We start from the raw sequence: 10375 nt of genomic DNA, 5'->3' as shown, positions 1-10375 counted from the left end.
CCTCATTAGGCATTAATAAATAAGATATTAATTTAATGATTAAATTGTCCCTTTTGTTTCATCTCGCGCTTAGCAAGAGGGATAGTAAGATAGTCATCATTTTCATATGACATGTCCTAAGGATGTCCCAGTCCTATGTCAAAACTCAAATAATAATGAAAAATATCAGCTCTTTATTAAGTGCGATCCATATCCACCTCACGATTTTCCTACAAAGTGCTTGAAATAAATAGCTGAAATTAACTTTTTTTTTTCAGATTGGAATATCATATAGTTTAAGCTCGCGCTTCGCGCTCGCTCTGATTTTTCATAATAAAAGATGTGTAGAATGCCTAGATTCTAGGTCTGAATATGAAACACGCCCGCGCATGTTTATTCAGATACTCAACTTGTTCTATATTTAAATCGTTATCCAGTTTCAGATCACAATATCAAAAACTCTGCTCGCGCTTTGTGCTCGCATTATTAATGTAGGAAGATCCCCTATTACTCATTCTTTTCATGATTTACAAAACATGAATAGAGTGTGCCGTTTTTAGGTCTAAATCTCGATTTTTTTTCCGCTCGCGCTTCGCGCTCGCATCAATTGTTTAATTATATACCTATCTGTTTGAATTACAAAAAGTGCTTAGAATTTTCATTCCTTAGGTAAAAATGTCAAAAAATTTCAACTCGCGCTTCGCACTCGCATTATTTAATTGTTGAAATATGTAACGTCTTCATGGCTAACTGCAAGCAGTCTTTAACAGGTACCTTTTCCATCAGATCATTTCTGCTCGCACTTCGCGTTCGTAGTACTTATTTATTTGCATACACATCTTTTTCGGGATAACAAACATTGCCCAGAATGTTAAAATTTTAGGAAAAAATACGTAAAATCCCCCCCCCCTAAAAAAAAAAAAAAAAATTGCTCGCGCTTCGCGCTCGCATTATATAAATATTGATTATGATATTATATATTTATGTTGATTTATAAGAATAAAGCTAAAAAGTGACCACGAAGACTAACCCTTTAATGAAACAAACAAAAATCATCATCGAGCGGCCAATCGGGGATTAAAATATGGCTGAACCCCCCCCCCCCTATTGGCGAAGGCTGGATCCGCCCCTGTGGTCCCCCCTACCTTTCGGGACAGATTTCCGCCCATGGTATCAATAGCAACTAATTTATTATTCTTTATTTTCAATGAATACTCAGGCGTTGTTGTTTTTAGTAGGTTTTCTCATAGTGTAAACAACGTCCCCCGGGTACAGAGGTTTTGTTGCTCTCGGGTACTTTCCGATTTGAGAATTATCTTGTTCGTTTTTATCATCGTACACGTTTTTTATTCGGAAATATTCGGAAAAGAAAACGCAGCTATATTTAGTGCATCACATATGTGCACACTGCATATCGCATATGTGGGTCATCATTGACATTGTTCGCCGTATTATTCAGGGTTATGGGTAAGTGAAAAGTATGGTCGTGTGACCTTAGTTCGCGCGTGACCATATTTCATGGACGGTCGTATATGAAAATCTGATATCACTACCAGAAAAAGCGGTCAAAAATTATCCTGTAGTGAAAGTTTCTAGTTGATAAGATTGGAATTTGTTTAAGCTAGTGCTAGGCGATTGAGCAGGCGCGCGCACCTGCCTCGGCCGATCCTCGCCCATGCGCCCACCACTAACTTAGCACATAGCAGGCAGGGTAGGACTTCGGACACATCCACACATAAACATCTCCAACTACAGTGAGTACACTAACTACCCCAACATTCACTTCCAATCTAAAAAAACACAAGGTGAGAGGATGTATTCCCTGTATGGGCAATGCATCATCTCACCACCCAAATTTTTTTTTATCAATAACTGTCCTTTTTCCAGCCAAACGTTCTCTGCTCTTTAATTAATTATTATCATGATGGGCAGTGAAACCTGATCTTATCCTCAGCATCCTAACATAGCTTCAAACCACTACCTCTCTCTAAAAAACGCCCATTATCAACCACAATACAATCCATGAAATAAGCACAATTTCAACACAAAACAAAACCAAAAAGCCTGTGTATCGATTGACATCTTTTATGATTGATAAGATATCCACGCATAAAGGATATGGACATGTTCAAAACCATCACCCCCACCCCATGTGCGCCACAAATTTTACACATACTATAATAGCCCCCTTTCAGCTCACCAAACGCAACATATGTTTTCATATCTGGTTCCAAAATACACTGGGTGACTTGTCAATCAAAGCACTGCATCTCAAATGACTACAATAAGCGCATGCCAATTGTATCATCTACGGAAGTGCTTGAAAGGTCACGTAAGCTCGCCAAAAAGATGTTTTGGAGGTCAACCCTATCAGACGTTAAATTCGTACCGTAATTTGAGAATTTGAATTCGTGATTGCATGTGATTAACGTTCGTGATTCTAGTTTGGTTTCACACGTGCTAAAAATTCGTCATTAGAATTATTTTCACTGGAATCATCGTTCAAATTACGATTTTGGTACCGTGTGAAAGGGCGGAAAGTATAGTCAGGTGCCTTTAGTCCGGGTTATATAAGTTGAGCAAGGTGCGACTCAGAGAAGGAGAAATTTTCGTATGCTTCTAAACCATTTTTTTTAACGCTGAATAGTGTGTGTGTGTGTGTGTGTATTTGAGTTTTGTCAGACGTGTATCAATCAGATATGATTATTTACGTCTGGGACCGACCTTTAACATCCGAAAGACGTGACCAGGGATCGAACCTCGAATCTCTGCATCAATTTGTAACTTCCCCACCTAGCTTGGATTACAGGCGCACGCCACAACGCCCAGTTTGAATAGGCTGTATCCTGAAAATTAACTTGAGAGCTGAGGGCGCTTTTTCAAAATGGCCGCCAAATAAAAAAAAAATTCCGTATATAGATTTTTACATAAACGTTTAATTACCACAAAATTAGTGTCATATGAAAGCCAAATCAATTTCCTAAAATGTAATACTATTTATAGGGGATAAATAAGTCATTTGGCTGAGATTTCAAGTAGATTGAAATACATGATTTTAGATAATTCCAAGAAATGAAAATTAAGCAATTACCTTGAAATGTTCCAGAAAACTTTATTGATATACTATTATCATGTAGATGAAATTTCAACTGTATCATTCTTTTTAGCAAATGTATAAGGTATCAAACTTGAATACTCAGAAATGTCGCTTTTTGTATGCATTTCTGTAGACTAATATGTATAATGTATAGTTAAAAATTTAATGCAATTATCTACCCTTGTTTAACTTCTTGGAGAGTTAAGAGCAGGCTTTTCTCTATCAGCTACATAAACAAAATAGTGCTAGCGCATCGAGGCCTACCCCTCTCAGTGGGGGATGTTGAAGTCACACCCCCCTTTGGCTATAGCTATATCATGTTGTATACTGCCTATTTATTGGAAAAATCACTATTTTGGAGCACCAATTAAGAAAAAAACAGTCTAGAAGCAGTACATGAAAATTCTCCTAGTGGCACCTTGCTCAATTATAACCCCGGACTACTTAGACCACTCGGCCACGGCACCTCCACTGTATTGCACGAAGCTTGCAATCGATCGCATATCGATCATAATCTTCTGATTAAAAACAAATTGCAATTAAACAAAGATGGTCTTCTGTTTCCAGGTAAAGTACCGACTTCCGAGTATAGAATATTTCTACCTCAGAACCTGTGCAGCGCCACCACTGATCTGAATAATTAGATTAGTGAGTGCCACCCCTCACACGTTGCATTGTCTACCTACACTAAATATCAATGAGGTTACATTTGTGTATCTACATGCAGATACCGTGTGAGTAAAAAAAAACAAAAAAAAAACATGACACCTCACAATTTGACTTCGCAATGTGAGAACAATTTGAGTATTTGGTCTTGAATCAAAGAAGAAATTCCATTCTTACGAATTTTGATAATTTATGATCGAAACATATCCAATTATTGAGCTATCATACTCTAAAGTGGGATTCTTTTTTGTGGGACGCGCTGCATATTAATATATACCGTATCTTAAGAAACACATCAAACTATTATTACAATCGAAATTTGCAAAACAAATAATTTACGAAACAAATAATTTACACAAAAACATAACAATTGAAAGTATGAGGGAACTATTAAAGGACAAGGGCCTATCACAGGCTAGTTCCCGAAATGATATCAGTAAAATTATTATTGTTGTTTAGAATAAGATTTAAAACAATGAGCAAAACAAAAACAAATTATTCAGTATTTGAGCTGGAAAAAGTCTTCTAAGTACAGTGTTTTTTTAAGTTAAAGATCGAGAGAAAATGTTCAATTTATACGTTTGAAAGACGATAGACTGGGCATATTTTTTATTATATCATTTGCTATATCATTCCAACATTTCGTTCAAACAAAAGATTTAGTTGGTGCCCATGGACCATTAGGGTAAAGAAAAGCTTTACTCCAGCAATTGATGCTACCTTGGATTAGATGTGAAAGCCTTTCTCAAGAGTAGGTTGTTTGGTACTTTATCCCAGTAATGGCCGTCACGGTGCCGGGTAAAAATGGCAGAGGTAATAATGGCAGAGGTAACTATGGCAGAGGTAAAAATGGCAGAGGTAAAAATGGCAGAGGTAACTATGGCAGAGGTAAAAATGGCAGAGGTAAAAATGGCAGAGGTAAAAATGACAGAGGTAAAAATGGCAGAGGTAACTATGGCAGAGGTAAAAACGGCAGAGGTTAAATTGACAGAGGTCATATACTAGCAACTGCCCCGTATTTTATGCACCAAAATATATACTTTTCAATTTTTTAATCAGTGGTTCATGATTGCCCAAAAATTCTTCCAGGAGCGGATGTGAAATGATTTGTATATTAATATACTTAGGGTACAATAAAAACCGTTTTCATTTTTTTTTTAGAAAATGACATTTCATTCATATTTTTTATCACACCATAATATGGGAAAACTGCTTGCAAATGACGGAACTGTTAAAATGTAAAATTCTAATAGCTTTTTAAATCTTTGATGGATTCCCTAAAACCCCCATCAATATCATTTTAATTATTTGCTGCTATTTCTACAATAAACGTTATGTCAGTGTGAATTTCCCCTGTAATGAATTAAGTTGGATCCAAAGTGCGCATCAAATTTGAATATGAGCGATTTAACATGAGAAGGCCGTGCATGTAAGCCCGGGAAAAAATAAGAAATACCAATTCAAGTGTTATCAATTTGGTGCAGAAGATCTACAGTATCATTCTAAAATGTTACCCTTTCCATTAGTCAAACATTATAATTCCAATTTTCTTAAAACCTTTCTGATATAATTTACTGTATGCAAGGGGGGCTTTTGGATATTTTGGTACGGGTGTTTAAGACTGACCATTTATACCTCTGCCATTTTTACCTCTGCCATTATTACCTCTGCCATTATTACCGCTGTCATTTATACCTCTGCCATTTTTACCTTTGCCATTTTTACCTTTTCCATTTTACCTTTGCCATTTTTACCTTTGCCATTTTTACCTTTGCCATTTTTACCTCTGCCAATTTTACACCGAGCCGGCGGTCACTGGCTCCAAATATTCGAACTCTATTTTGCAGCGCTTGCTCATTTAGAATGGCTTCTGCTGGGTTATTGAAAAGTACAAAAGGCTGGTTTAAGAGTGTCATTCACTATGTTTAAAACATTTATCAATAAATCATGAATCACTATGACTTGTAGTTTCAGTAACATCTTGTCATTTCTCCTCAATATATATGCTCTATAGTATTAGTAATTACCCATTGATAAATTAAATTATAGTTTTGTAACTGTAATTTATTTAAGCAATTGTTAATTTCAATATGTACTAGCATATGGACCGGGCGCGATTTTTTCCGTTAGTATTACTTGTGCACCAAACGCGAGAGGGAAGTATTTACCTAGCGGTAACCTTTTTTTATGCATGCGTCTATAATACACTCGAAAAAAAGGTTTACCCAATATTGGGTAAAATGGGAACATGCGTGTTGGTTGGGGAAAATATACCCAATATTTTGTAAATGTTACGCAATAGCCCAATATGGTGTAAAAAAATACCCAGCAACTTGCATGTTCCCTTTCTACCCAATATTGAGTAAAATTTTACTCCGTGTTTTTAGAGTGTAGGGTTTATTTTTGTCAGACTACGCCTCATGAATGATGGCCACGAAACGTTGGGATATCAGCGTAATTTCCGACTCAGCGAGCAGCTCGATTGATGTGGCTCAAACAGAAAGCCTATCCTGCAGTCGAGTTTATGGATGTAGGTTCGAGTCTCGCCCTGAATGATTTTTCAAATAAATAAAAAAGAATAAGACAATTGAGGCAAGACACTGAAAAAAATTCATGTACGCAAGATGTGTAGTCTGATTCAAAGCCTTTAAAACAATCGGGTGCACAAGTACTGTACAAGATGAAAAACTTCCCAACCTCTATCTCTACTGCTATCTTTAAGCACATAAAGACTCTCTGGCTGTGAGTTATATGTGCTATTTCAGCAACGTTAAAGGTATTGTTTAACTTTGTGAGCAGTCGATTTAAAAAATTATCAAACCAAGATGAAACATGTGTACAAGTGCATGTATAAGAACTAATAAACCCTGAAAACAACCATTATTGAGAATGAAAAGCTAAAACTACAAGGCAAACCCTGAGTTTGTAAATAGGCGTCTTATAGACGCCTAAATAGTACACATATGTGTATGGGATGAAATTTAGATGGTGTTTTCGGTCACTTTATATTTCAATTTTTGAAGCACTAAATAATTGCTTTCAAACGCAATTTTTTCTGGGCTTCATTTTTGTAACATATCACAGACACAGGTGACAAGTGTGACCTTCTAGCTCAGATTTTTTGAAAGTCAAACCAATGTTAACCAATCACTTTAAACGTTAATTATTATTATTATTATTATTATTATCATTTTTATTATTATTATTATCATTACTATTATTATATTACTATTATAATTATTATTATTATAATTATTATTATTATAGTTATTATCTTTGTAATTTTGTAATCATTATATTATCATTGTTTTATCACTTCCACTACAGTCCTGAAGAGATGGTATTCGGAATCACAAAAATCTATCGTCAGATGGTCGATTTTGAGGTCGCTAAGTTAATCAAAGAATCGAGCTTTGAAGACGATGATGGCTACATCAATTTTAACGGTGAGTTTATTAAAAAGTAAAAGGTCATAGAAATTACGCTATTAAAACCCTCATTTTTACCTGATATCAAGTTCATACAAATAAAAAATACAGGCGCGGATCCAGGAGGGGGCCGAGCCGGCCCCGCCCCCCTAATTTTTGGCAACCTGCAGAAAAAAGTGTATTCATTAACTTGATAGAAACGATGAAAAACAGAAAAGAAAAGTAAGAAAGAGGTTTTATACCCATGATGTGTAATTTACAGCCTCGTAACGGCCAGCCCGACCCGAAAGGAAACAAGAAAGAGGTGAGGGGAAGAATTGGAAAATAGAATTTATTAAAAAATCTTCGCTCGCGCTTCGCACTCGCATTGCCTGCATGTGTAATGAATCTCATTCAAGAGGATTAAATGGAACTTAATATATCTAGTTCTGAAATCAATTTGCACACAATATCTTAGCTGGCACATCAAGCTTTCATTATTTTGTTTGATTTACACAAATTGTTAATATATATAAAAAATTTCAGCTCGCGCTGCGCGCTCGCATTGTTTAATTTGTGAAATACATATCCTCTTTGTAAATTCTTACCAAAATTTCAAAAAATGCCCCTTTATCATGTCAGTAAAAATTTAAGCTCGTGCTTCGCGCTCGCATTTGATTGTTTGAGACACACAGCTTGTTTTTTATTTAAAAAAACCGCGCTTAGACTGTCCAGTTTTCAGGTCGGAGTATCAAAAATTTTGAGCTCGCGCTTCGCACTCTCATTATTTAATTGGTGATACTTGTATCCTCTTCATCAATCACTAAAACAGTCCTAATTGAGTCCATTTTCACGTTACTATATTAAAATTTCGGCTCGCGCTTCGCGCTCGCATTGTTTAGTTGGATACTTATCTTTGTTCATGACTATAAAAACTGCTCAGAATCTTTAGGTCTAAAGACATAAAATATCAAAGAATTTGAGCTCTCGCTTCGCGCTCGCATATTATATTAAGACCACATGAGATACCTTATCTTGTTTATAAAACTTCAGTCTTTGGTTAGGACTACCCCCTGAAAAACCAACAAAAAAATCAGATTATAGCGGCCAATCGAAAAAAATGTTGATGAAAATATTTTTCGGCCCCCCCTATTGGCGAAACCTGGATCCGCCCCTGAAATATGATAAAATGATTAAATGAATCTATTAATCATTCACTTGCACAATATGGTCTGGTATATAGGCGCTCATGAGCTGCGACACTGGTAGATTTTTGAGCTGTAAATATTGCCAGTGCTTGCCAAATCGAAAACTATGGTATGATTATGAAGAGTGGCGTAATGGGCCAATTTTTATGGGGACCAGATGACGGCGTATTGGGCAAAATTTCTAAAATGTAGCGAGAAAGCGTAGCGAGCTAGCAAAAACTTTGACCCTTTTTGATACAAAAATCAAATTTTGTGATAGATTTTGACATAATATTTAGAAAATAGTATCACATTTCATCTTTTTCCTTTCTGTTTCCTTCTTTTTCTCCTCTTTTCCAATGGTCGTGAAAACGGGGGTCCGTGGCAATAATGAAACGCTTTTATCTTTCAACTCGATCCGCATGTCACAACTTTGTTTTGTTTTGTATGATTAGTTAGAGTCAAGCTGTCATTTTCATCTTATCTTTTTTTACCGAATTATATTCATGTGAGGTTATGTAAATCAATCCACATTACGTATTTATTTATTTATTATTCAATCTATCTACTATACAGAATTCCGTAAATCGCTTCTTCTCAAATTGCCCCTATAAAATCAACAGTCTTTACTGGCCCATTTACCTTGGATGTGCCGTCTCCATATAGCAGCAAGACAAAATTAACTTCTTCTGGACAAGGGTGACAAGAATACGAGATTCCTTACTACAACATGACAAGAAAACATCCAGAAATTATGTCTCAATGTCATCCTGAGTTGAATGATCGTGTTGTTGCTTTGTTGGAGGGAAACGGGGGGGGGGGGGGGGGGGGCTGTGAAATGTACAAATATCAGCTAAAGTTGAATATTGTGACCGATTGATTTTTAAGAGGCAAGTGTGAACAGGAGCGTCTTTTGCAAGCAATATTTTCGGATGATATTAGGTCGTGTGGATACGGGTAGGCAAGGTGTTGCTAGCATCCGCCACCGTTACCATGGTTACGTTCAATTTATTCAAGTGGTACATGCGACACAACAAATGGTTTGATTATACTAGTCATGTAATCAATTTTGTTTATACACGCACTGAACACATCATTTGCACACACCATGTACAAGACAAAAAGAACAAAGAGTGACTATTTTTAGCATTATATTATATACGCTATATAGATTATTGATTATACGCAATTATATCAATTTGAATATCATATGTACCTGAGTTTATATTATAGGAGTATATGAGAGGGCTGTACGATTCTTTTAGACAAATGTTATTTACTATCGTGTTGCTGACTGAATGAAATAAAGAATGTTACAAAATATAGATGATTTTGGAAAATGCAAGCCATTTTGCATTTAGGTTGGTGCAAAAAAGGCATATATTATATATATCCAATGAACAGCACATACTAACCCAAACAGAACATTTTATACCTCACTTCTTTCTTTAAAACATCCCTTTTAATGACAGTACCAAGTTTAGTAATTTTCCCCCCAAATGTTAGCTCTGCTTTTAAGGAGTCGGGACATGTAATTGGGAATGTTGGGGATGTGTATGTCGTAAAGTAATGGAGGGGGTGGTTAAATAAAGTCATGGAGTATATTAAAACCTTGTGCTTGTAGCATTTTTTCTGTTGATAAAGAAAGTCTGTGTGGCATATTTTGGGCTGACATTGCTGTTTGGTGTTGCTGCTACTGCAACTTACTGCTGATGTTCTTGATGCAATGCTGGTGATGACGACGACGACGATGGAGATCATGATTGTGATGACGGTAATTTTTTATAATGTTGATGGTAATGTTAATGATGATGCAGGTACTGATTATGATTAAAGTGATGGTAGTGGTATGAGGATGAGGATGATGATGATTATGAGGAAGAAGATGATGAAGACGATGATGATGATGAGGATGATGATGAAGATGATGATGAAGATGATGATGATGATTATGAGGAAGATGATGATTATGAGGAAGATGATGATAATGATGAAGATGTGATGATGAAGATGATGAAGATGAAGATGATGATGATGAG

At 36.0% G+C, this 10375-nt stretch overlaps 1 long non-coding RNA gene across 1 annotated transcript; it reads left to right on the top strand.

Moving 5' to 3' along the window:
• Positions 1-7068: 7068 nt before the first annotated feature.
• LOC135157609 (uncharacterized) lies at positions 7069-9946 on the top strand. Its single transcript, XR_010296605.1, has 2 exons — positions 7069-7188; positions 8913-9946. It is a non-coding gene; the product is annotated as an uncharacterized LOC135157609 (long non-coding RNA).
• Positions 9947-10375: the final 429 nt, after the last annotated feature.

Source organism: Lytechinus pictus, chromosome 2 (genome assembly GCF_037042905.1).
Source record: "Lytechinus pictus isolate F3 Inbred chromosome 2, Lp3.0, whole genome shotgun sequence".
Taxonomy (NCBI): Eukaryota; Metazoa; Echinodermata; class Echinoidea; order Temnopleuroida; family Toxopneustidae; genus Lytechinus; species Lytechinus pictus.
This window is presented reverse-complemented; position numbering and strand designations above follow the sequence as displayed.